The 27663-nt window shown below is 41.4% G+C and overlaps 1 pseudogene; it reads right to left on the bottom strand.

Moving 5' to 3' along the window:
- Positions 1 to 9440: 9440 nt before the first annotated feature.
- On the bottom strand, positions 9441 to 15311 carry LOC136137102 (histone-lysine N-methyltransferase SETD2 pseudogene; annotated as a pseudogene).
- Positions 15312 to 27663: the final 12352 nt, after the last annotated feature.

Here is a 27663-nt window from a genome sequence, read left to right as displayed (position 1 = left end):
TGTACATGTATAACTGCTTCACTTTGTTATAAAGCAGAAACTAACACACCATTGTAAAGCAATTATACTCTAATAAAAATGTTTTAAAAGAAAAACAAGAGACCTGGATCTGATTTAGCCTCCAGATACAATCGTTAAATTTTAGGCAATACAGCGGATAGAAGAATATGTTAATTGACATCAGGATTATAATCAGCAAATCAGGACTATGGGAAACTTGAAAGACAGCTGGGTTTTTTTCAACAATTATCCTGCAGCAAAAGAGAAAAAGGAAAACATGGATTAAAATGTTTAATAGATATTGACTCTTTTCTGTGTTTGGACTTTATTTGGGTGCTTGAGGTAGTTCAGGACGTTTAAACATTGATAGATATTTGATATAAAATGATTTGCGGGTTTGGTGTATGGTGGTTATTTTAAAATAGCACTTACATTTTAGAGATACAGAAATATTCAAGATAAAGTGATATGATGTCTGGAATTTGCTTCAGAATAACCTGGAAAGGAAAAGTGGGTGAGAGGGGGTCTAGATGAAATCATGTTGAAGACAGGTAGAAGTTAACCAAGATGGGTAAAAATTGTGACAAGTGGGGACTGGGATTAAGGACATATCGAGTGGAGACCAGAACATTAGTTAAGACCTCTTTGAATTGGCACAGACTGTGAAGGTATTTGTGTCCCATGTGAATGCCCACCAAAGGACATCAACTGCATAAGAGGCTCTTAATGATGAGGTGGACAAAGTACCTCGCTATGGATGTGAGTCAGCTTCTTTCCCCAGCACTCCAGTGCTAGTTCAATAGACCCCTAAACAAAGAGGCTGAGGTGGCAAGGATGGAGGTTATGTATGGATTCGACAACATGTAATTTCCCTTACTAAGGCTGGCCCGGCTAGTGCTTCTGCTGAGTGCCTAATGGGCCAACAGAGAGTCCAGCCTGGAGTCTCTAATATGGCATCATTCCCAGGGGGACAAGCCAGTCACCTAGTGGCAGGCTGATTACACTGGACTTCTATCATGGAGGGGCAGAGATCTGTTCTCATGGAAGTAGACATATATTCTGGATACAGATTTGTCTTCCCTGCCCTTAATGCTTCTGCTAGCACTACCATTCATGGACTCAAGAATGCCTTATCCACCACCTTACATTCTAAACAGGATTGATTCTTTTATATATATATATATATATATATATATATATATATATATATATATATATATAATTTATTAGGCTGTGCTGGTTCTTAGTTGCAGCATGTGGGATCTTCATTGCCGCGTGCGAGATCTTTAGTTGCGATGTGCAGTATCTAGTTCCCTGACCGGGGATTGAACCCATGCCCCCCTGCATTGGGATCGCGGAGTCTTAACTGCTGGACCACCAGGTAAGTCTCTAAACAGCATTGTTTCTGATCAAGAAACTTCATGTCACAGCGAAGAAGTGCAGCAATAGGGCTTGTCCCATGGAATTAACTTGTCTTTCCACATCCCCCATCACCTGGAAGTGACTGGCCTAACTGAGAGGGGAAATGGCTTACTGAGGACTCATTGATGGTACCAGTTGGTAGACAACATCCTGAAAGAATGGGGTTCTGTCTTACAGGTGCAGTATATGCTCTGGATCAGAAAGCATTACATGGTGTTCTCGCTCCTATAGCCAGAATACAAGTGGCAGAAGTGGAAGTGGCTTCTCTCACTATTACATCTTATAACCCATTTGCTGATTTTTGCTTCCTGTCCTGACAACTTTGAGCTCTGCTGGTTTGGATATCTAAGTATCTAATAAGGGAATGCTTCTGCCAGGGGATACAACAATGTTTCCACTGAATTGGAAGATGAGACTATGTGTTTAAAATAACAGAAATGTCTTTATCCCCTGGTTTCTGTGGGTCAAGGATCTAGGCACAGGTTAGCTGAGTCCTCTGCTCAGGGTGTCACCGAGCTGAAATCAAAGTGTTGGCTGAGGCTGCAATCTCATCTGGGGCTCAGGGTCCTCTGCACAGGTCATGTGGTCGTTAGCAGAACTCGGTGCCTTGCAGCTGCATGATAAACGTCCCTGTTCTCTTGCTTTCAGCTGGGGATGGCTCTCAGCACCTGGAGGTCGTTCTCAGGGCCTTGCCACGCGGCCCCTCCTATCTCAACATGGCTGTTTTGCTTCCAGACTAGCAAGAGAACTCTTCTGCTTTTTTATTGTTGTGAAACATCTTTTTATCTTTCATTTAACATTAAGAACATCTTTGTTGTTGTTGTTGTTTTGGTGGGATTTTTTTTGTTTATTTGGTTTTTTTTTGGCCGCTAGTGCAGCATGCAGGATCTTAGTTCCCCGACCAGGGATCAAACCCGTTCCCCTCTGCAGTGGAAGCACAGTCTTAACCACTGGATCACCAGGGAAGTCCCAAGAATGTCTTTTCATGTAGACAAATGTATGTTTACCTCATCCTCGTAAGCAGCTGCACAGAATTCCATTGTAATAATAGATCATCATTTATTTAGCTAGACCCTAGTGACTGACTGTTAACATTGCTTTCTATTCCAGCTGTTTCAAACAATGCTGCAGTGAAATTTCCTTGCACACACAGTATGTCCTGGGGTATTTCTGCAAGAGTGCCTGTAGGGCAAATTATCCCTGGGTCCAAGAGGAAGCATGTTTCAAATTTTGATATATCACTGACTTACCCTCAATTATTATGACAATTTTCACTCCTGCCAATAGTGTTGGAGAATTTCTGTTCTCCCTACCCTAGCCAGCATGGGATCTTATGAAACTTTTTTTTCCTTCCAGTTTCCTTGAGATATAACTGACATACAGCACTGTAGAAGTTTAAGGTGCATGGCATAATGATTTGGCTTAAGTACGTCTTGAAATGATTATCACAATAAGTTTAGTGAACCTCCATCATCTCATATAGATATGAAATAAAAGAAATAGAAAAAAATTTTTTCTCCTTCTGATGAGAACTTAGAACTTAGTTTCTTAACAGCCTTCACAGATAACACACAGCAGTGTCAATTACATTTATCATGTACATTACATCCCTAGTACTTATTTCTATAGCTGGAAGTTTGTTCCATTTGACTATTTTCATCCACTTCCCCCTCCCCTCAGTCCCCACCTCTAGTAACCACAAATCTGATCTCTATTTCCATAAGTTTGTCTGTTTCTTTTTGAAACCTAATTGACCTACAACACTGTTAGTTCCTTTTGTACAACATAGTGATTCGGATATTTCTATACATTTCAAAATAATCACCATGATAAGTCTGGTTGGCAACCAGCTGTTTGTTTTCTGAATCTATGACTCTGTTTCTGTTTTGTTGTGCTTGTTCATTTGTTTTGTTTTTTAGATTCCACATATAAGTGAAACCAAACAATATTTGTCTTTGTAAATATCTTCTTTCATTCAGTAGGTGGCCTTTTTTTTTTGTGAATAGATGTTGAGTTTTGTCAAAAGATTTTTCTTCATCTATTGAGCTGCTCATATGATTTCTATTCTTCAGTTTGTTAATGTGGTGTGTCACACTGATGGGTTGGTAGATATTGAATCTCTTTCATCCCTGGAATAAATCCCACTTGATCATGGTGTATGATCCTCTTAATGTGTTGTTGAATTCAGTTTGCTAATATTTTGTTGAGGATTTTTGCATCTGTGTTCATTAGTGATATTGGCCGTAATTTTGTTTTCTTGTGTTCTGTTTGTCTAGTGTTGGTATCAGGGTGATGCTGGCCTCGTAGAATAAGTTTGGAAGAGTTCCTTCCTCTGCAATTTTTTGAACTAGTTTAAGAAGGGTAGATGTTAACTGTTCTTTAAATGTTTGGTAGAATTCACCTGTGAAGCCATCTGGTCTGGGATTTTTTCTTTGTTGGGAGATTTTTTACTACAGACTCAATTTCATTCCTGGTCATTCATCAGTTCATATTTTCTACTTCTTCCTGATTCAGTCAGGAGATTGTACCTTTATTGGAATTTGTCCTCTTCTAGTTTGTCCACTTTATTGATATATAGTTGTTCATTGTAATCTCTTATGATCCTTTGTACTTCTGTAGTGTTTGTTGTAACTGTCCCTTTTTGTTTATGATTTTATTTGGGGGGGCCTTCTCTTTTTTCTTGATGAGTCTGGCTAAAGGTTTATCGATTTTGTTTATCTTTTCAAAGAACCAGGTCTTAATTTCATTGACCTTTTCTATTTTTTTTTTTTAGTCACTATTTCATTTATTTCTGCTCTGGTCTTGATATCTTTCCTTAACTAACTTTGGGTATTGTTTGTTGTTCCTTTAGATGTAAGGTTAGATTGCTTTCTGAGGTAGACTTGTATCACTATAAAACTCTCTCTTAGAACAGCTTTTGCTGCATTCCATAGATTTTGGATTGTGTTTTCATTTTCATTTGTCTCCAGGTATTTTCTTATTTCCTCTTTGATGTCTTCAATGGCCGATTGGTTGTTTAGTAGCATATTGTTTAGCTTCCACGTGTTTGTGTTTTGGGTAGTTTTTTCCTTGTAGTTGATTTCTAGTCTCATAGCACTGTGGTCAGAAAAGATGCTTGCTATGATGTATGGTCAGGCCCTCAAGATGGCTGTTCTCTTGCTCTCTGTACCTCCCCTCATCAACCAGTCCCTGCTTTACTCACATGACTCTCTAATCCTCTTAATCATAGGGCTTAATTAGTAACTACCTACCTACTTGCCCCCTGCCCCAGCTGCTGGTTTCCCTGGTAATTGACGAGCTAATCTGGCATCAATTCACCCTATAAATGGTAGCCGCCTTCTCCCCGGAGTGGTGAAGGCTGCTGCCATGTCCTGCCTGCCGTCTGCCACGCACAGTGAGGTGTCACTCCAGGACCTGGCTTCATGTGTAAGTTTCTCTTGTCCAATAAATCCCTAATGTCTCTGTTGCTGTCTCTGGGTGAGAAAACTCCTGGGAGCTTAGATGTCAGGACATAAGGACGGGAAACAGTTGTGGAGGTGATCGGGAGGAGGCCGTCTACTAGCATGTGGGGCCTTGTGGTAGCTGTGTACCATGAGAGACGTCTTTTTCTTCCATTATGTTGATGATATCCTGTTAACCTCAGTCTTTTCCCAGTTTAAAAGTAGCAGCCCAGTGCTCCTCATTCATCTGACTGCACAGGGGTGGCTGGTGAATAGAGACAAAACTCAAGGACCTGGATTATCTACAAAATACAAGCATACCCCTGACCTACCACCCCTAAACAATTAGAGACACAGGCTTTAGGGATATGAATTCAGAGACAGACTTGTGAATTAACATGGCCCGTTACCCGGGAGTGTTTAGTTGAGGTCTGTGGCAACAGCAAAATAATAAGAGTGCCCTTGGGCTTTTGGTCCCAACTATGGAAGGGGGCAGAGCAATGATAGAGTGTGATGGAACAACAGCTATATGCAGTCTATGATACATTACAACAGGTGGGAGACATTACAAAAAAACCTACCCGATTCTTTGAGCATGCAAAAAACCACTATTCATTTGTATGCAACATATACGATCCCCATGGACATCAATAGTGACTAAGGAATCTACTTTATTGGCCATGAAGTTCAGGAATGGGCCGATACAAAGGACGTACAGGGACATTTCCACCTGCCTTACAACCCCACTGCTACTGGCCTATGAAGAGACTACTTAAACAACAGTTGAGGTGAGAAACTCACTCTTAATATGTGGACACATCCCAGGAGCAGTTATCCCAGTGCCGAGGCCACGTTAACCCGGAGGTAACTAGTCAACACTGTTCGAGTTCAACTGTTGACCACTGAAGGACTGTTGCCAACTACAGGTCAGGACAGCAACTCAGTTTTGCCCTTCACAGGATCTATCCCCAGGCGAACATATTATAAATAGCCCTTAGTACTGGCAGGTAAGTTCTCAGTGGTTTGGGTTTGCTGTCCCATTGGGGAATAGGATCAGAAAGGGATTTACAGATTTCACCTGTCTTCTACCCAGCCCCACCTCAGATTACTAAGGTAATTAATCCAGGCCTCTACTGTAGAAAGGCACCATTATACTAACCCTGTGTACTGTTACACCACCTCTCCAGTATCCGGCACTGGCTATGGAGACTGAGGGTGGGCAGGTGGTATGGTATTGCAGGCCAGGACAAAATGAGTAGACAGGGGCGGCATTACCTCAGAATGACGTTACTGCTTGTATTTTGCTTAATGGTCATGATCTTCCCTATATTGTGCCTGTTAGTCATCTTGCAGCTTGTCCTACTCTGAGTGAAGGGAATCTGTGTGTGGACTGGGTGACAATGGTGGCCTCACTGAGAAGTGAGTTTGATTGCTGGCTCTATAGCAAAATGCTACTGTCAACCTCTGAGAGTCCAGGAAAAATTGACTTGATGAGCTCCTGGCTCCAAAGCTTGCCCACCTGTTGGACTGTCTCTACTGCATTTGTGGTATTTGGTTGCAGTTGCACTTCTACCTACCTGTCCTCGGGGATATAGCAGAAGTATGGGCCAAGATTATAGAGGTCATACAGGGTATGTAAGGGTGGAGTGTTTGACCACGCCATTCAAGATGACTGTCCTCTTGCTCTCTATATCCCCTGTTCAGCCAGCACCTGCTTCACTCACATGACTATCCAATCTTCTTAATTATAGGGCTTAATTAGTAACTGCCTATGTGCTTGCTTCCTGCCCCAGCTGCTGGTCTCTCTGGTGATTTATGAGCCAACCTGACCGTTAATTCCCCCTATAAATGGTAGCCTCCTCCTCCCCCGGGTAGCAAAGACTGCTGCCATGTCCTGCTTGCTGTCTGCCACAAACTGTGAGGTGTTGCTCCAGGACCTTGCTTCAGGTGTGTAAGATCCCTCGTCCGATAAGTCACTGATGTCTGTGTTGCTGTCTCTAGGCTCTTTCTTCAGTCTTGAGGCTGGCAACTACAAGCCTTGCGGGCCTGTGGGGTGCAGCCCAACATATGATTTTAATCTTCAATTTACTGCGACTTGTCTTGTGGCCTAGCCTGTGATCTATCCTGGAGAATAGAACTTTTGCTTTTAAAAGACTTGCCTGATTAGATAGGTTGGACCCACCCAGGATAATCTCCCATTGAATTATAGTCAGCTGATTAGGGACCCTAATTTCATCTGCAAAATTCCTTTTGCCATATTGTTGTATAATCATGAAGTTGACATCCAATGGTATTTACAGGTCCCTACAGTGCTCAAAGGATATTACACTGGTGTTTGCCCCAAGGTGCAGGAATTGTGGGATCCATCTGAGAATTCTGCCTACCACAGACTGCCCCCTGGCCATCTTACGCTCCTTATACCACTGAACCAACAGGTGAAAGAGGTTAATCTACTGGTGTTATCTCAGTTACCGCAGGAAATTGGTTGCCTTTTTAATGGAAGCAAGGAGGATTTTCTCTGGAACCCAGGAGATTTTCTGAGGTTCCCTTCAATACTTCCATGCCAACAGTAAAGATCAATGGAAAGCTACAGGAACTGGAAAAAGGCAGGACAATTGAGGATTCAGACCATTCAGAGGGGAAGGATTGAATCATTCTACCAGTAAAGAATCTGGATGGAGCTGTGGGTTCTGGCTGTGGGCAAGGAAAACAGGGAATAAGTGGGTGAAGGTGGAAGCTATAGACATCAACTCTGACCTCGTGAATAACTACAGAAACCAGGACTGGTAGCTTTGCATATTTTCTGTTATATGTATGTGTTTATTCTAACTTCTCCTTCCCATTTTAATTTTATATAACACTAGGTGGAGGTTAACTTTACAATGTAGTCTTTAGTGGGACCTAAGACTGAAATTGAGGCCTAATTAATATAGGCAGCAATGGATTCAGTGACCGTTGGGGGTTTGTGTTTTACCTGGGGGAAGGGCAAGAACTTCACTTATCAGAGGGTTAGCTGTTTCTTGCTAAAATGTAGTTTCTTTGCTGGGCAGGCGTTGAAATGGTGAATGGTGCATATGAAAGCTGAGAAGTCAAAGGGGTCGACTGAGCTGCTTATGAACTTATTGCTTCCCAGCTCCAAATTCATTCTCCAGTTACACACCCAGAGTGCTCAGTCCTTTGACTACCTTGTAGACCCAGCCCAGGAGCCTTGGTGATCACCTTGCTGTGGTCTTAAGAGGCACACCGCGTGCTTCTGGCTTCATGCTGTAGCAACCCACAGCCCTCACCACGCACACTCCCAAGCATGACCAGGCCTGACTTTCCTGCCCGCTGTAGGGCTATTCCTGAGACCTTTCCAAGGTGGGCAATGTCTGCTCTGGCTTGGCACCCACAGAAACATCCCAGCTTCCTCAGCAACCTGCTTACATGCCTTGGCTTGCCTGTTTCCTAGGTGATTGTTTCCTGTTTATCAGATGACCCTAAACCAGTTCTGGCACAGGCAACTCAGCAAACTTTCTCTCCAGCCAGTGGTTGTCTGCAACCACACCTTCTCCGAAATTCAATTAACTATCAAGTTAAGAAAAAGGGAATTCTGTTGGAGCCAAACTGAGTATTATAACCTGGGAAGCAGATTCTCAGAAAGCACTGAGAACTCTTCCACCTGTTAGAAGTTGAAGGCATAGACTTATCCTTTTTTTTTTTTTAATTGATTCTATTTTTTTACGTAAAAAGTTCAGTAAAAATTGGATAAAGTGATTTTTTTTTTTTTTTTTTTTTGTGCGGTACACGGGCCTCTCACTGTTGTGGCCTCTCCCGTTGTGGAGCACAGGCTCTGGATGCGCAGGCTCAGCGGCCATGGCTCACAGGCCCAGCCGCTCCGCGGCATGTGGGATCTTCCCGGACCGGGGCACGAACCCGTGTCCCCTGCGTAGACAGGCGGACTCTCAACCACTGCGCCACCAGGGAAGCCCAAGTAAAGTGATTTTAAGCAGTAAATCAATCTTATCAACATAGCACAAGGCTGGCCGAAACCACAAGACAGCCTGCTCTGGAATATTTACATGATAACACATTAAACCTTGCAGGAGAACTTAAACCATCCTTACAAAATCTTCTGTGATCCTAGCACGCAGAGGCTTAAAAGCAAAACAAAAGCCAAAAACCAGGAAAGACAAATTATTTTCGATATATTCACATAGACATTAAAATATAATACAGATCGTCAGGGTAAGGGGTCGTGGGTGGGGATGCACATGAGTCTGTGTGCTGACAGCACCGCCAAGGAGGAGACCCAGCCTTGAGAGTGGGGCCAGGCCTGGCCGGGGTCTCAGAAGGGAAGGTCTCAAGGGCCTAAACCCTTGCCTCAGATGGCCTCTACCAACAGCTCACAACCAGGGACCGCTTGTTGTAGATGGAGCTCATTTTTGTGAGCTCATTCTGCAGGTTTGAATTCCCCAGGGTGATGTGTCATCAGTAGCACAGCCCTGACAGTGGGGTGGGGAGAGAGGGCCCACGGGATTTCTTCTCCCCAGAGCCTCTCCTACCAGCTTGCCCGTCCTCCCACCCTGGCCCTGAAGGTCACTCTGATTCAGTGTCCCGTTTGGGTTTGGAAACAGCCCCAAACTTCTGCATGTACTTCTTAATGTACTCCTTGGTTTTGTGTTTCACGTCCTCATTGCACTCCAGGTCCTCGGGGTCCTTACAGTACTTCAGCTCCTTATTCATAACGCCGTTAGTCAGCTTGCGAGCTAGGTGTTTGAAATCTTCAGTTGTGGTAATTCTTCCCACTTTGCAGTCAGGTTTCCAGTAAGGGTTCAGGCACTGGACGATGAACTGGGACATCTCTTTTCTGAATACTTGTTTGCTTTTCTTAGCCAGCTCACTGGAGGCGTCTGCCTCTGCTGTCTTAGGCTTTTTTGAGGTCTTCATGGGATTTTCATCATATGTTGGGGTTCCCAGGTCCATCTCAGCTTCATGCTCAAGGCTGGCATCCTCTCCTGGGCTTTCCCAAGTAAGAGGATCCCACTGAGTCTGCCTTGTGATCACATGGTAGTAGTAAATCTTCCCTTCTGGGTCTCGGGCTGTCTTCCAGTTGGGAGGTAAGACAATGGTTTTTGGTTTGGGAGGAGATGGGGGTGGTAAGTCCAAGAGGTTATTTGTCACAACCTTTTCAGGTGGCTGTAAGGGCTGAGGCTCCCCTGGTGCAACTATTGTAGTCACGGCTGTGGCTGGCTGTACCACCACTCCTTGTGGGTGAGCTGTGAAAATCTGTTGTCCCTGGATGTACTGAAGACTTGGCTGGGCACAACTCTGTACAGTTGGTGGAGTTGTCTGTGAGTAGGGTGATGTCACACCGTAGACAGTTGGAGCAGCCTGTCCTTGATAACATAAGGTTGCTTGAGACTGTGCAGGAGGGTACTGCTGCTGTACACTCACGGACTGTTGGTTTGAATCCCAAACACCATAATTCTGTCCCTGGACTGGGCCTGGGGCTGGCACTGGCAGGACGGTGACCCTGGAGTCTTGGTGTACCACACCATCACTTTGGGCCACATACTGTGAACTGGAAACTTCCACAGGGGCTGCCACATGTGGCACCACGGGCACAGGTGGAGGGGCAGCAAGAGGTTCTGTAGAATGCCCAACCAAGGGCTGAGAATAATCATAAGGAGAAGGAGAACACACAGGATCCGTGCTGGGTGTGGGGAGGAGCACCTTTCCAGCACTAGGATTGCTGGGATCCATATAGGCCTGCATGGGGTAACCTGGTGGGTAGCCAGCAAAGGGGTGTTGAGGGGCATGGTAGCCAAGAGAGTCATAGGGCAGTGGAGATGTCATTCCCAGGTTCTGCATCTGCTGCTGTTGTTTTTGAGCCTCCCGCTGAGCTACCTCCTGCTCAAACAACTTTCGATGCTCCTCTGTAGAAAGTTGATTGCGATCTTGAATTCATACTTTCTTTTTAGAAGTTGGTGTATCATATCTGCCACCTGGCCTTTTTGTTCCCCGCTCATAGGCAGAAGGTGGTGGTGAGAGGGAGCCCCTTCATTTTCTTTTCTCTTTATTTTGAGTTTGTTTGTCTGGGTCTCTCTCTCTTGACCTGCTAGGAGTCTTTGGGGCAACTGTTTGATCTCTGAAGCCAACAGCATCCCTTCCTCGTTCGGTTATTGTGCTCTCCTTTTCAGTTTGCCTTTTCTTTGGAATTCGATATACCTCCTTTAGGTCTTTCCAACTGTCCAGGAGCTTGGTGGCCAAATCACTTATATCTACTGTTTTATGTGGCTGTTCCTGGCTCCTCTCACTCTCCACATCAGATACACCCTCCTCTTCATCTTGGGATGGTGTTTCCTCAGCAATAGGTTCGTCTAGTTTTGTGCCATTGCTCTCTTTAGGCTCTATTTCAGTGTCAGCCTCTGGTTCAGATGTGGGTAGCTTAATGGCCTCCACAGCAATGTCACTATCAACTTTAGATTCAGGCAGCTGTTGTGTGAGTAGCTGTTGTTCCTCTTCTTCTATAGGGACGTTTTCTAACTGGTCAAGGTCCTCTTTGCCATCCTTGCCTTCTAGCTCGCTGGTAGCATCAGAGATCACACTGTCCATGCCATTTTCACTTATAATTTTAAGTCTGCGAAACATTAGCTTCTTGGGGGTGTCTGTGTCAGCTTCTATGCTCAGCTTGGTGGAAGGATCAGGTGTGTTGAGCGGTGTGTGAGCACGTGATGTATTCTCGCTAGAATACCCATCTCCTTCGCTCAGCTGAGGGACAGCAGTCTTGGTTTGAGACCAACGTTGAATAATAGGAAGTGCTTTGCTTTCCTCCAACATATTTTCGGTAGGAATGGGTAAATGTTCCAAAGTCTTTATAATCTCTTCCTGAAGCTTCTGGTTACTTTCCCGGCCATCACGTAGTTCTGCCATCCAGATCCACAACAAAGGCAGCCCATGACGTTCCAGAAAGGACTTCAGGCAAGACTGTGAATGTGTGTTCTGTATGAGCTTGAGACAGGTAAGTTTCTGTTCCAAAGTTTCAATTCTAGCCATTAGCCAGGATAAGCTGAGCACCTGGTTTTTATCAGAGAGACCCTCACCATTCTCCATCAGAGCTTCTAGCTCTCCATCCACCGAATCCTTCTTCCGAGATCGTTCTTTCTTCATTTTCCCTCCTGCTGCTCTGAGGCTGACTCTGTTCTCTCCTCCCAGGTAACCCCGGCAATTAGCCGACCCACAGAAACATCTCTGTGCTTCCTTGCCATATCTTTGGAACTGATAGTCAAATGTTAACTCTGAGCCTGAAGGAACCAGTTTGGTGGTAAAAATCCCAACTCTCAGTTGTCCGTTCACAGTCCATTTTTGAGTCTCACAGTTTGGTTCCCAGCTGTGATTCATGAACCGGGAGCAATTTCCTTTCTGAGTGGCTTCTATTATCTCATCATTCTTCAGGGCCATGAAATAGTAGTGGATGTTTTTGTTTCATGCATACTCCTTTACCCGGGCCTTAAACTCTTTATGATCAACTACCTCTCCACAATATTCCAGGACAAAGGTGTTCGAAGGAAGATCTTTAGCAGCTCTCAAGCCCCAGCCTTTCTTTTCTGTGAGTATGACTTCCACATCTGCATGCTGTTTTCTTTGAAACCGTCTATTGGAACAATAATTCCCATTTGGACAACGAGACGAACATTCCATCACGAGGAGACGATTAAGACAATCTTCCCCACATGCTATTTCACCTCGAGCTCTTTCATCTTTAGAGAGAGGTGTACACTCACACTGCATTCGCTTAAAATCCCGATGGGATTTATTCTTCCTTCTTTCTGTTAAATAAACATTTTCTTCAATCAGATCAAAGTAAGAAGGCATCTTCCCTTGTTTGGCACACTCCTTCCACCGCTCCGGGTCCCTGAAGTCCTCCATGACACACGAAGTCCCAACCAATGCTGAGCCTGGAGGCACTGCTGTCTCTCCCTGCTCTACCTCCACTCTAACTTTCTTTCTGTCCCGAAGCTCACCGTCACTTTCAGAATCACTCTCCAATTCCTGTCTCCTTTTCTTAAGCGGCCCTCTATCTTTCCTATCATTTTTTTCTAAGTTTTTCGGAAGATCTTTCTCCTCATTCACAGCTAAAGCGTCCTTAATGGAATTGCTGCTTATTTCAGGTTCTTGCACTGACCCCTTGTCCTTCTGAAGGGGCAGAAAAAATTTATTGGACTGGCCTGAAAAGTGAGATCCTCCACGTTGATCCCAATTCTCCTCCTCTTCACGGTCATCTGTTAAGGAATCTGGTACTTGCCCTTGAATTCGATCATACACAACCCCAGTTCCAGGCGGTCTACCTGCTGATCTTGGATCCCAGTAGCCATTGCCTTGCCAGTAATTACGTGTCCCACTATACTGTTCTGCACTTTGCTGATACTTGTGTCCACCACAGGCTCCATAGCTGCTGTCAGGTTGCCGATATGTGGTAGTAGGCTTTTCTTGTTGAGAGAAGTCCCACCCTAGATTTCTGAGCTCTTCCGATGATGAACGGAAACCATCCACTCGGGAGATCTCACAAGAAGAAAAATTTGACTCTGTTTTTCCCAGTCTACTATCTGGCCTGTTAGGGAAAGTGGTCTGTTACACCATCACTGTCCTCCATGATTAAATTCAAATCACAAGAAGAAAATACAACTTCTGAGTCATCAGAAGTATGTGCATGTCGTCTTCCACCTTCTTCATCTGAAGAGATTTCTGGGCTTCCTCTTCTATCGGGCAGTATGGAGATCCCTTCTTCTTGAGCCTCTGCACACATTTCCCAGATAGTCCATTATTATGCCTGTTTTCCCAGGAAGCAAATCCTCTTCCTGAATCAGGAAGGCCACTAGCTACTTCTATTATTTCTTTCTCTGCATGCTTTAAAAACTCTGAGCTTTTACTCTTCAGCACAGCATCCAAAACTAGAGATGTATTCTCTCCACATTGCAGGAGAGTTAAACTGTCTACGTTTGTCCCTGCTGGAAGACTCTGAAGAGATGAAGCAATACATGAGCTCCCTGTAGGTGGATATAAATCATCAAAATGATTCACAGAAGCTGAACTAGTACTACCAACACTCTGCTTATATTCTCCACATGCAAATTTTGAGTGCTGATCTGTCAGACTTCCATTATCACATATAACTGTTTTTGATTTCAAATGCACATTCATAAAGCTATTTGAAGAAATCTTCGTTACAAAAGGCTCAGCATTTTCAGCTCCGGAATGACACAAAGAAGGGCGGTTGTCGTTTGAAGTACAGTATATATCTGAATCTTTGGTTTTACAGCAAGAAACTCACATCAACTGGTTCTTTAACTATTGTTTTGGAATAATCTATAGTCATAACTGGCAAAGGTATGAGTTGATCCTGGTGTGGCGACACTGGAGGTTCTGTTTCTCTAAATGTGCTTTCTGACTTACTATGCTGCATGCGAGTATCATCCAAGTCTTTCTCTTTACATCTATTAATGTTTTGAAATCCATTTGATGAAAGCATGCACGTTTTGACCAAAGGGGATACCTCTGATCCAGTCACACTATCATCAGAAGACATCAAAACAGTGTCACGTTTAGAAGTGCAAAATGTTGCCAAATCAGATTCTGCCCCAGGAGATCCGTTTGTATTAAATTCTGTGGGACAATAACTTCTTAATCAATCATTCTTCACTTTACATAGAGAGTCTAATTCCTTAATACTATCATGGCTATCATGTCCTATAAATTCAGACTTAAAAACAGGTGATTCATCTAGCTTTTTAGAAGTAGGTGAATCATTTCATCGATTTGATGGAGATGGAGACCCAATCTTCTCTCTTTCAGGAACTTTACTAATCACTCTTAATTCACTACCTTTAGAACAAGGAGTCTGTAAACTAAAAGAATGAGACTGTTTGATTTCCTCATTCAATTCTGTACAACAAAGAATTTTTAAATTTATCAGACTTGGGTGCAGGTTTTGAAGGGGCAGATTTATAACGGGAAGCACTCTTACGGTGCTTGGAATATGATGACCCGCGTCGGAATCCCTGTTTATTAGTGGGAGAATAACATCTTTTCATTGCTTCATTTTTTGAAGTCCTTTTGGATTCTCCTTCTAATTTTGAAGAATCCTTTCTTCTTTTTTCCATCTCTAAGTAAGAGGACTCAGTTTTACAGTATCCATCAGTCTTGCCCTGTTATTGGTATATGGCCGAGACTAGCGTGCCCTCTCTTGATAAGGGGATCTCCTATGGTAACGACCATTATAATGAGAGTCGTCATAATGGGACCGTTCTGACCGAGAATAGGATGAAGTAGTTCTAGAACCTCTGTCAGATTTAAACGAGACCTGCTCCGCCTTCGCTCTCTCTCTGATCTACAGCGAGAAGATATGTAACGAGTATCTCTTTCAAGTTTTGAGCAGCTAAAATACTTATCATCTCTCTCTGTTTTAGATCGCGAAGATGTGAGGAGCTCTGCTTAATGTGTAATGCAGAGGCACACTGGGCATTAGGGAGGGAGAAGGCCCGAACAGAATTCCGTGTTTAATTTTTTTTGTCCTGCCTTTAAATTTTATTCCATCAGAGGTATGAATGCCAGATGGGGATACTCTTCCAAGCTTGCCTTTCCTTGGGTACTCTCCCTCTGCCCTAGGGTACTGTTAAAAGAGCTCTCAACACGCAGTCATCCCTCAGCATGAGCAAGGAATTGGTCCTAAGGCTCCCCCTGCCCACCCAGTCCCCTGCGATTGCTGAAGTCTCTTATATAAAATGGAGTAGTACAGTCTGCCCTCAGTACCCCGGGGCTCCACATTGGAGGATTCTGCATCCGAGGATTCAATCTACTGCCATTCAATTTACGGTTGGTTGAATCCGGGGTGCAGAACCCGTGGATACAGAGGGGTAGTTGTATTTATTTCCCTCTATTATAGCTTAACAATTCTGGTTAAATTTACCGTGTTCTGTCTCCTGGTTGGACCTAGATTGGTAGAGGTGTGATGACTTGCTTGAGTTTGGGACAAAGAAGTGAGCATGAGTAGCACTTTCTCCCCCCTCTTTGGGAATAAGCTGCTCACAGAAAGCGTGCATTGGGCCCCGTTTCTCCATAAGTCTTACAAGGGCAGGCGGCAAAATAGTCTGGGTCCAGTGCTGTCTGTGGCTGGATGCGTATGTCTGTATCATTATGGGGCTCAGTGTAAGGAAGCCCTCTTTTACACAGATATAAGGCTGAAATTAGAGAATGAGGGTTATTAGTAATAAAGATAATACATCATGTTCCACATACCTCTTGTCTACTTATGAATTACTTTAGAACCTGGGTGCGGAAGAGGTTAACATGCTTCACTTAAGGGAAGAAGCTTGTTACTATTTCTTTTGACAAGTTGTGTGAATTGGTTTTATCACTTTCTAGGCTTGTTCTATTCATAATTAACATATATTGAAACTTACATTAAAATAAACAAACAATCCTGCCATATTTGCTGTCAGAAAATAGATAAGGGACAACCTTCAAATCCAACTTCTGTGTAGTTGGGCCTTCAACTATAAGCAGGTTTTAGTTATTTTTCTAAGTCTCTTATGCTTTTCATGGTGAGTTGAATATTATAAAAAAAAATTTCTCTGTAAAACTAAACGTTTTAAAGAACTTATACAACATACATAAGGGTCCCAAAATGCTCACTTTTCATAAAAATGACATCTATTTCCATAGACGAGTTCACCAACATCCTGACAGCTGATGGAAAAGTGACACACAGGCTTTAGGGTCTAGATCACAGATTCTGTCACCTAGGAAGCTTTCAAGTACAGCAACTAATAGAAAAACCCAACTGAGAATGGCTTACACAGAGTGAACCAATTAACTTCCTTTGAAACTACAGAGATACGTGTTGCTAGGAGTGAGACTAGAAGCTCACATAATGTGACTTAGAACCTAGTTTCTTTCAGTTTTTAACTGTCACTTCCCTGGTGTTGACTGTTTTTGGACAAACTCCCTCCCTCCCCCCCACCCCCAGTTCATAATCCTAAACTGACTTTGAGGAACTCTAAGAATTACATGAATCCTTTTTGTGAAACAGAGAATCTATATCATATATTCAGCGAAAGTGTCTAAGAGTCACTGATTGGACCAACTTAGGTAATCGTGCCAGTTCCAAAACATTCAGAGATGGCACATTCAGATTGGCTCTATGAATCAGGGCCTTTCTCTGGGGCAGGTGAGGCCCATTTTCCAACTAAATCACAACGGTGAGAATGGAGAGATGGGGTAGGTAATGAAAAGAAATTCAGGCTATTACTCCAAGAAGGAAGAAAAATAGATACTGGGCAGCCATATAACAGGTATTCATTATAGGTACTTCCAGAGTCTATTTCCTATTTACTCAAAGAAATTTAAGACTCTAGGTAACCCCGAAATTCACATATTTTCTGCATGGTACCTAACACATTTTTAGAAAATAAAAAGGTAAAATAATGGGAAATGATTTAATTTCTATAAGTGATCTTATAATCAAAGAGACCTTGCTACAAAAGTGAAACTTTATCTAGAGGATTTTATATTCAGTAAAGTGTTCACATTCAAGAGCAAATTCTCATTCTGATGATTCATGAAGTCACTTGTGATATTCCTTCTTTAGTGTGGTGTTTATATAAAAACATGGGTCTCTAAAATTGCCATGGCAAAAACACATATTGAAGCTTGATAGCCTTCTTTTCACAAAGCATGGTTTCCATCATTGCCTTGGATCACACTGTACCTTATGTTCATTCTCTGGTACAGAGCTCCAGCAGCTTTTCTTTTTGTTTTTTTCTCTTGCCCTGCATCTTAATCTTCAAGCATTCTCCTACAGTCATGTTCTGGTTTTCCCTTTGTCAGCCTCTGCCTCCTAGACTCCTAGTACTTTTTTCAAGCTAAAGTTCTTTACCTTTATCTGCTGAAATCCAAGAAAGAGCCTGTAGTGAAATGAAGACTTGCAGTTTTCCCCACCTGCTTATTTGCTTGCAGTCTGTCTTCAGCCGCTACAATTTGAATCTGCCTCATGTTATCAGTGGCATTAATCTTCATCCTACCAAAATATTTACATGATAACCCCTTTTTCTTCGATCCTCTTGTCTGATTGGTCTTCCTCTGTCACTCCTAAGACATAGCCATGTCTTTCTATTCTATTAATTTCTCTCACTGCTCTTTTATGCATCAAATAAACAGGTTAAGTAAGGCTCTGAAAGTACTCATCTTTCGGGTCTCAATCTTTCAACTTCCTCTTCCATTTATTGTTCCATTGCCACATTGACTATTCACTGCTCAAGAAATGTCATCTGTGCTTTTTTCCAAGGTTCCCTTGGAAATATCTTCCTTCAAGGCTCAGCTTAGATATTTTCCCTCCATGAACCCTGCTCTAGTTTCCTCCAAACTTGAACTACCTCTAACCCCGTTAACCAGGTCCATGCTCTATCACCAGCTCTTGACCGAATATTTGCGAAAGCTCACTAGCTAGTATCCCTGCTTCTTGCCTGTCTTCTACTTGTTTCTCCATACTACCACTAGAACTGTCTCTCATACAATCTGAACCCCTCATCATGGCCTCTAAGATCTGGCTCCTGCTAATGTCTATTGGCCCAGGAACTGTGCTAAGAACTTTACTTGAATTAATCCATTTAATCCTATGAGCTACATACACTTTTAAATTTTTACATCTTTATTGGAGTATAATTGCTTTACAATGTTGCTTTAGTTTCTGCTATATAACAAAGTGAATCAGCTATATGTATACATATATCCCCATATCCCTTCCCTCTTAAGCCTCCCTCCCTTCCCTATCCCACCCCTCTAAGTGGTCACAGAGCAACGAGCTGATCTCCCTGTGCTATGCGGCTGCTTCCCACTAGCTATCTATTTTACATTTGGTAGTGTATTTATGTCCATGCCACTCTCTCACCTCGTCCCAGCTTCGCCTTCCCCCGCCCCGTGTCCTCAAGTCCATTCTCAACGTCTGCGTATTTACTCCTGTCCTGCCCCTAAGTTCATCAGAACCTTTATTTATTTTTTTTTAAGATTCCATATATATGTGTTAGCATACGGTATTTGTTTTTCTCTTTCTGACTTACTTCGCTGTCTATGACAGACTCTAGGTCCATCCACCTCACTACAGATAACTCAATTTTGTTTCTTTTTATGGCTATAATATTCCATTGTATATATGTGCTACATTTTCTTTATCCATTCATCTGTCGATGGACACTTAGGTTGCTTCCATCTCCTGGCTATTGTAAATAGTGCGGCAGTGAGCATTGTGATACATATCTGTTTTTGAATTATGGTTTCCTTAGGATATATGCCCAGTAGTGGGATTGCTGGGTCGTATGATAGTTCTATTTTTAGATTTTTAAGGAACCTCCATACTCTTCTCCATAGTGGTTGTATCAATTTACATTGCCACCAACAGTGCAGGAGGGTTCCCTTTTCTCCACAACCCCTCCAGCATTTACTGTTTGTAGATTTTTTTGATGATGGCCATTCTGACCAGTGTGACGTGATACCTCATTGTGGTTTTGATTTGCCTTTCTCTAGTGATTAGTGATGTTGAGTATCCTTTCATGGGTTTGTTGGCCATCTGTATGTCTTCCTTGGTGAAATGCCTATTTAGGTCTTCCACCCATTTTTGGATTGGGTTGTTTGTTTTTCTGATATTGAGTTGCATGAGCTGCTTGTATATATAATTTTAACATCTTTATTGGAGTATAATTGCTTACAATGATGTGTTAGTTTCTGATTTATAACAAAGTGAATCAGTTATACATATACATATATTTCCATACTTCTTCCTTCTTGGGTCTCCCGCCCTCCCACCGTCCCTATCCCAGCCCTCTAGGTGGTCACAAAGCACCGAGCTGATCTCCCTGTGCTATGGAGCTGCTTCCCACTAGCTATCTATTTTACGTTTGGTAGTGTATATATGTCCATGCCACTCTCTCACTTTGTCACAGCTTAGTTTTCCCCCTCCCAATATCCGCAAGTCCATTCTCTAATAGGTCCGTGTCTTTATTCCCGTCTTCCTCCTAGGTTCTTCATGACATTTTTTTTCTTAAATTCCATATATATGTGTTAGCATATGGTATTTGTCTTTCTCGTTCTGACTTACTTCACTCTGTATGACAGACTCTAGGTCTATCCACCTCATTACAAATAGCTCAATTTTGTTTCTTTTTATGGCTGAGTGATATTCCATTGTATATATGTGTCACATCTTCTTTATCTATTCATCCGATGATGGACACATAGGTTGTTTCCATCTCCTGGCTATTGTAAATAGAGCTGCAGTGAATATTTTGGTACATGACTCTGTGAATTACGGTTTTCTCAGGGTATATGCCCAGTAGTGGGATTGCTGGGTCATATGGTAGTTCTATTTGTAGTTTTTAAGGAACCTCCATACTGTTCTCCATAGTGGCTGTATCAATTCACATTCCCACCAGCAGTGCAAGTGTTCCCTTTTCTCCACACCGTCTCCAGCATTTATTGTTTCTAGATTTTTTGATGATGGCCATTCTGACCGGTGTGAGATGACATCTCATTGTACTTTAGATTTGCATTTCTCTAATGATTAATGATGTTGAGCATTCTTTCGTGTGTTTGTTGGCAATCTGTATATCTTCTTTGGAGAAATGTCTGTTTAGGTCTTCTGCTCATTTTTGGATTGGGTTGTTTGTTTTTTTGTTATTGAGCTGCATGAGCTGCTTGTAAATTTTGGAGATTAATCCTTTGTCAGTTGCTTCATTTGCAAATATTTTCTCCCATTCTGAGGGTTGTCTTTTGGTCTTGTTTAAGGTTTCCTTTGCTGTGCAAAAGCTTTGAAGTTTAATTAGGTCCCATTTCTTTATTTTTGTTTTTAGTTCCATTTCTCTAGGAGGTGGGTCAAAAAGGATCTTGCTGTGATTTATGTCATAGAGTGTTCTGCCTATGTTTCCTCTAAGAGTTTGATAGTTTCTGGCCTTAGATTTAGGTCTTTAATGCATTTTGATCTTATTTTTGTGTATGGTCTTAGGGAGTGTTCTACTCTCATACTTTTACATGTACCGGTCCAGTTTTCCCAGCACCACTTACTGAAGAGGCTGTCCTTTCACCACTGTACATTCCTGCCTCCTTTATCAAAGATAAGGTGACTATATGTGCGTGGGTTTATCTTGGGCTTTCTCTCCTGTTCCATTGATGTATATTCCGTTTTTCTGCCAGTACCATACTGTCTTGATTACTGTAGCTTTGTAGTATAGTCTGAAGTCAGGAAGCCTGATTCCTCCTGCTCTGTTTTTCATTCTCAAGATTGCTTTGGCTATTTGGGGTCTTTTGAGTTTCCATACAAATTGTGAATTTTTTTGTACTAGTTCTGTGAAAAATGCCAGTGGTAGTTTGATAGGGATTGCATTGAATCGGTAGATTGCTTTGGGTAGTAGAGTCATTTTCACAATGTTGATTCTTCCAAGCCAAGAACATGGTATATCTCTCCATCTATTTGTATGATCTTTAATTTCTTTCATCAGTGTCTTATAATTTTCTGCATACAGGTCTTTTGTCTCCTTAGGTAGGTTTATTCCTAGATATTTTATGCTTTATGTTGCAGTGGTAAATGGGAGTGTTTTCTTGATTTCACTTTCAGATTTTTCATCATTAGTGTATAGGAATGCCAGAGATTTCTGTGCATTAAACTTGTATCCTGCTACTTTACCAAATTCATTGATTAGCTCTAGTAGTTTCCTGGTAGCATCTTTAGGATTCTCTCTGTATAGTATCATATCATCTGAAAACAGTGACAGTGTTTTTTTCCTTTCCGATTTGGATTCCTTTTACTTATTCTTCTACTGTGATTGCTGTGTCTAAAACTTCCAAAACTATGTTGAATAAGAGTGGTGAGAGTGGGTAACCTAGTCTAGTTCCTGATCTTTGTGGAAATGCTTTCAGTTTTTCACCATTGAGGATTATGTTGGCTGTGGGTTTGTCATATATGGCCTTTATTATGTTGAGGAGAGTTTCCTCTATGCCTACTTTCTGAAGCATTTTTCCCATAAATGGGTGTTGAATTTTGTCAGTTGCTTTCCTGCATGTATTGAGACGATCATATGGTTTTTCCCCTAAAATGTGTTAATATGGTGTATCACATTGATTGATTTGCTTATGTTGAAGAATCCTTGCATTCCAGGAATAAAGCCCACTTGATCATGGTGTATGGTCCTTTTAATGTGCTCTTGGATTCTGTTTGCTAGTATTTTGTTGAGGATTTTTGCATCTATGTTCATCAGTGATATTGGCCTGTAGTTTTCTTTCTTTGTGACATCCTTGTCTGGTTTTGGTATCAGGGTGATGGTGGCCTCGTAGAATGAGTTTGGGAGTGTTCCTCCATCTGCTGTATTTTGGAAGAGTTTGAGAAGGATAGGCGTTAGTGCTTCCCTAATTGTTTGATAGAATTCGCCTGTGAAGCCATGTGTTCCTGGGCTTTTGTTTGTTGGAAGATTTTTAATCACAGTTCCAATTTCAGTGCTTGTGATTGGTCTGTTCATATTTTCTATTTCTTCCTGATTCCGTCCTGGGATGTTGTGCATTTCTAAGAATTTGTCCATTTCTTCCAGGTTTTCCATTTTATTGGCACAGAGTTGCTTGTAATCTCTCATGATCTTTTGTATTTCTGCAGTGTCAGTTGTTACTTCTCCTTTTTCATTTCTAATTCTATTGATTTGAGTCTTCTCTATTTTTCTTGATGAGTCTGGCTAATGGTTTTTCAATTTTGTTTATCTTCTCAAAGAACCAGCTTTTAGTTTTATTGATCTTTGCTATTGTTTCCTTCATTTCTTTCTCATTTATTTATTTATTTATTTTTTTTGCGGTATGCAGGCCTCTCACTGTTGTGGCCTCTCCCGTTGCGGAGCACAGGCTCCGGACGTGCAGGCTCAGCGGCCATGGTTCATGGGCCCAGCCGCTCTGCGGCATGTGGGATCTTCCCGGACCGGGGCACGAACCCCTGTCCCCTGCATCAGCAGGCGAACTCTCAACCACTGCGCCACCAGGGAAGCCCTCTCATTTATTTCTGATCTGATCTTTATGATTTCTTTCCTTCTGCTAACTTTGGTGCTTTTTTGTTCTTCTTTATCTAATTGCTTCAGGTGTGAGGTTAAGTTGTTTATTCGAGATGTTTCCTGTTTCTTAAGGTAGAATTGTATTGCTATAAACTTCCCTCTTAGAACTGCTTTTGCTGCATCCCATAGGTTTTGGGTCGTCGTGTCTCCATTGTCATTTGTTTCTAGGTACTTTTTGATTTCCTCTCTTTGATTTCTTCAGTGATCACTTCGTTATTAAGTAGTATATAGTTTAGCCTCCATGTGTTTGAATTTTTTACATATCTTTTCCTGTAATTGATATCTAGTCTCATAGCGTTGTGGTCAGAAAAGATACTTGATACAATTTCAATTTTCTGAAATTTACCAAGGCTTGATTTGTGACCCAAGATATGATCTATCCTGGAGAGTGTACCATGAGCACTTGAGAAAAATGTGTATCCTGTTGTTTTTGGATGCAATGTCCTATAAATATCAATTAAGTCCATCTTGTTTAATGTATCATTTAAAGCTTGTGTTTCCTCATTTATTTTCATTTTGGATTATCTGTCCATGGGTTAAAGTGGGGTGTTAAAGTCCCGTACTATGAAAGTGTTACTGTCTATTTCCCCTTTTATGCCTGTTAGTATTTGCCTTATGTATTGAGGTGCTCCTATGTTGCGTGCATAAATATTTACAATTGTTATATCGTCTTCTTGGATCAATCCCTTAATGCTATGTAGTGTCCATCTTTGTCTCTTGTAATAGTCATTAAAGCCTATTTTGTCTGTTATGAGAGTAGCTACTCCAGCTTTCTTTTGGTTTCCATTTGCATGGAATATCGTTTTCCATTCCCTCACTTTCAGTCTGTATGTGACCCTAGGTCTGAAGTGGGTCTCTTGTAGACAGCATATATATGGGTGTCGGTTTTTTTGTTTGTTGGTTGGTTTTTTACATCTTTATTGGAGTATAATTGCTTTACAATGGTGTGTTAGTTTCTGCTTTATAACAAAGTGAATCCATTAGACATATACATATGTTCCCATATCTCTTCCCTCTTGCGTCTCCCTCCCTCCCACCCTCCCTATCCCACCCATCCAGGTGGTCACAAAGCACCGAGCTGATCTCCCTGTGCTATGGGGCTGCTTCCCACTAGCTATCTATTTTACGTTTGGTAGTATATATATGTCCATGCCACTCTCTCACTTTGTCACAGCTTAGCTTTCTGCCTCCCCATATTCTCAAGGCCATTCTCTAATAGGGCCGTGTCTTTATTCCTGTCTTACCCCTAGGTTCTTCATGACATTTTTTTCCCCTAGATTTCATATATATGTGTTAGCGTACGGTATTTGTCTTTGTCTTTTTGACTTACTTCACTCTGTATGACAGATGCTAGGTCCATCCACCTCACTACAAATAACTCAATGTCGTTTCTTTTTGTGGCTGAGTAATATTCCATTGTGTGTATGTGCCACATCTTCTTTATCCATTCATCTGATGATGGACACTTAGGTTGTTTCCATCTCCTGGCTATTGTAAATAGAGCTGCAGTGAATATTTTGGTACATGACTCTTTGTGAATTAATGGTTTTCTCAGGATATATGCCCAGTAGTGGGATTGCTGGGTCATATGGTAGTTCTATTTGTAGTTTTTAAGGAACCTCCATACTGTTCTCCATAGTGGCTGTACCAATTCACATTCTCACCAGCAGTGCAAGAGTGTTCCCTTTTCTCCACACCGTCTCCAGCATTTATTGTTTCTAGATTTTTTGATGACAGCCATTCTGACTGGTGTGAGATGACATCTCATTGTAGTTTAGATTTGCATTTCTCTAATGATTAATGATGTTGAGCATTCTTTCGTGTGTTTGTTGGCAATCTGTACATCTTCTTTGGAGAAATGTCTTTTTAGGTCTTCTGCCCATTTTTGAATTGGGTTGTTTGTTTTTTTGTTATTGAGCTGCATGAGCTGCTTGTAAATTTTGGAGATTAATCCTTTGTCAGTTGCTTCATTTGCAAATATCTTCTCCCATTCTGAGGGTTGTCTTTTCATGTTGCTTAAGGTTCCCTTTGCTGTGCAAAAGCTTTGAAGTTTCATTACGTCCCATTTGCTATTTTTGTTTTTCTTTCCATTTCTCTAGGAGGTGGATCAAAAAGGATCTTCCTGTGATTTATGTCATAGATTGTTCTGCCTATGTTTTCCTCTAAGAGTTTGATGGTTTCTGGCCTTAGATTTAGGTCTTTAATGCATTTTGATCTTATTTTTGTGTATGGTCTTAGGGAGTGTTCTAATCTCATACTTTTACATGTACCGCTCCAGTTTTCCCATCACCACTTACTGAAGAGGCTGTCCTTTCATCACTGTACATTCCTGCCTCCTTTATCAATGATACGATGACCATATGTGCGTGGGTTTATCTCTGGGCTTTCTGTCCTCTTCCATTGTTGTATATTCCGTTTTTCTGCCAGTTTTTCTGTCTTGATTACTGTAGCTTTGTAGTGTAGTCTGAAGCCAGGAAGCCTGATTCCTCCTGCTCTGTTTTTCATTCTCAAGATTGCTTTGGCTATTTGGGGTCTTTTGAGTTTCCATACAAATTGTGAATTTTTTTGTACTAGTTCTGTGAAAAATGCCAGTGGTAGTTTGATAGGGATTGCATTGAATCGGTAGATTGCTTTGGGTAGTAGAGTCATTTTCACAATGTTGATTCTTCCAAGCCAAGAACATGGTATATCTCTCCATCTATTTGTATGATCTTTAATTTCTTTCATCAGTGTCTTATAATTTTCTGCATACAGGTCTTTTGTCTCCTTAGATAGGTTTATTCCTAGATATTTTATGCTTTATGTTGCAGTGGTAAATGGGAGTGTTTTCTTGATTTCACTTTCAGATTTTTCATCATTAGTGTATAGGAATGCCAGAGATTTCTGTGCATTAAACTTGTATCCTGCTACTTTACCAAATTCATTGATTAGCTCTAGTAGTTTCCTGGTAGCATCTTTAGGATTCTCTCTGTATAGTATCATATCATCTGAAAACAGTGACAGTGTTTTTTTCCTTTCCGATTTGGATTCCTTTTACTTATTCTTCTACTGTGATTGCTGTGTCTAAAACTTCCAAAACTATGTTGAATAAGAGTGGTGAGAGTGGGTAACCTAGTCTAGTTCCTGATCTTTGTGGAAATGCTTTCAGTTTTTCACCATTGAGGATTATGTTGGCTGTGGGTTTGTCATATATGGCCTTTATTATGTTGAGGAGAGTTTCCTCTATGCCTACTTTCTGAAGCATTTTTCCCATAAATGGGTGTTGAATTTTGTCAGTTGCTTTCCTGCATGTATTGAGACGATCATATGGTTTTTCCCCTAAAATGTGTTAATATGGTGTATCACATTGATTGATTTGCTTATGTTGAAGAATCCTTGCATTCCAGGAATAAAGCCCACTTGATCATGGTGTATGGTCCTTTTAATGTGCTCTTGGATTCTGTTTGCTAGTATTTTGTTGAGGATTTTTGCATCTATGTTCATCAGTGATATTGGCCTGTAGTTTTCTTTCTTTGTGACATCCTTGTCTGGTTTTGGTATCAGGGTGATGGTGGCCTCGTAGAATGAGTTTGGGAGTGTTCCTCCATCTGCTGTATTTTGGAAGAGTTTGAGAAGGATAGGCGTTAGTGCTTCCCTAATTGTTTGATAGAATTCGCCTGTGAAGCCATGTGTTCCTGGGCTTTTGTTTGTTGGAAGATTTTTAATCACAGTTCCAATTTCAGTGCTTGTGATTGGTCTGTTCATATTTTCTATCTCTTCCTGATTCTGTCTTGGCATGTTGTGCATTTCTATGAATTTGTCCATTTCTTCCAGGTTTTCCATTTTATTGGCACAGAGTTGCTTGTAGTAATCTCTCATGATCTTTTGTATTTCTGCAGTGCCAGTTGTTACTTCTCCTTTTCCATTTCTAATCTTATTTATTTGAGTCCTCTTCCTCTTTTTCTTGATGAGTCTGGCTAATGGTTTTTCAATTTTGTTTATCTTCTCAAAGAACCAGCTTTTAGTTTTATTGATCTTTGTTATTGTTTTCTTTGTTTCTATTTCAGTTATTTCTGCTCTGATCTTTATGATTTCTTACCTTCTGCTAACTTTGGGTTTTTGTTTTTTCTTCTTTCTCTAGTTCCTTTAGGTGTAAGGTTAGATTATTTTCGATTTTTCTTGTTTCTTGAGATAGGCTTGTATAGCTCTAAACTTCCCTCTTAGAACTGCTTTTGCTGCATCTCATAGGTTTTGGATCATCGTATTTTCATTTTAATTTTTCTCTAGGTATTTTTAATTTCCTCTGATATCTTCAGTGATCTCTTGCTTATTTAGTAACGTATTGTTTAGCCTCTATGTGTTTGTTTTTTACGATTTTTCCCTGTAATTCATTTTTAATCTCATAGTATTGTTGTCATAAAAGATGCTTGATATGATTTCAGTTTTCTTAAATTTACTGAAGCTTGATTTGTGACCCAAAATATCTATCCTGGAGAATGTTCCATGCGTACTTGAGAAGAAAGTGTAATCTGTTGTTTTTGGATGGAATGTCCTATAAATATCAATTAAGTCTATCTGGTATTGTGTCATTTAAAGCTTCTATTTCCTAATTAATGTTCCTTTTGGATGATCTGTCCATTGGTGTAAGTGAGGTGTTATAGTCCCCCACTATTATTGTGTTACTGTCCATTTCCTCTTTTATAGCTCTT

The sequence above is a fragment of the Phocoena phocoena genome, chromosome 17, assembly GCF_963924675.1.
Source record: "Phocoena phocoena chromosome 17, mPhoPho1.1, whole genome shotgun sequence".
Classification (NCBI taxonomy): domain Eukaryota; kingdom Metazoa; phylum Chordata; class Mammalia; order Artiodactyla; family Phocoenidae; genus Phocoena; species Phocoena phocoena.
Note: the sequence above shows the minus strand (reverse complement) of the source record. Positions and strands in the feature narration are given on the sequence as shown.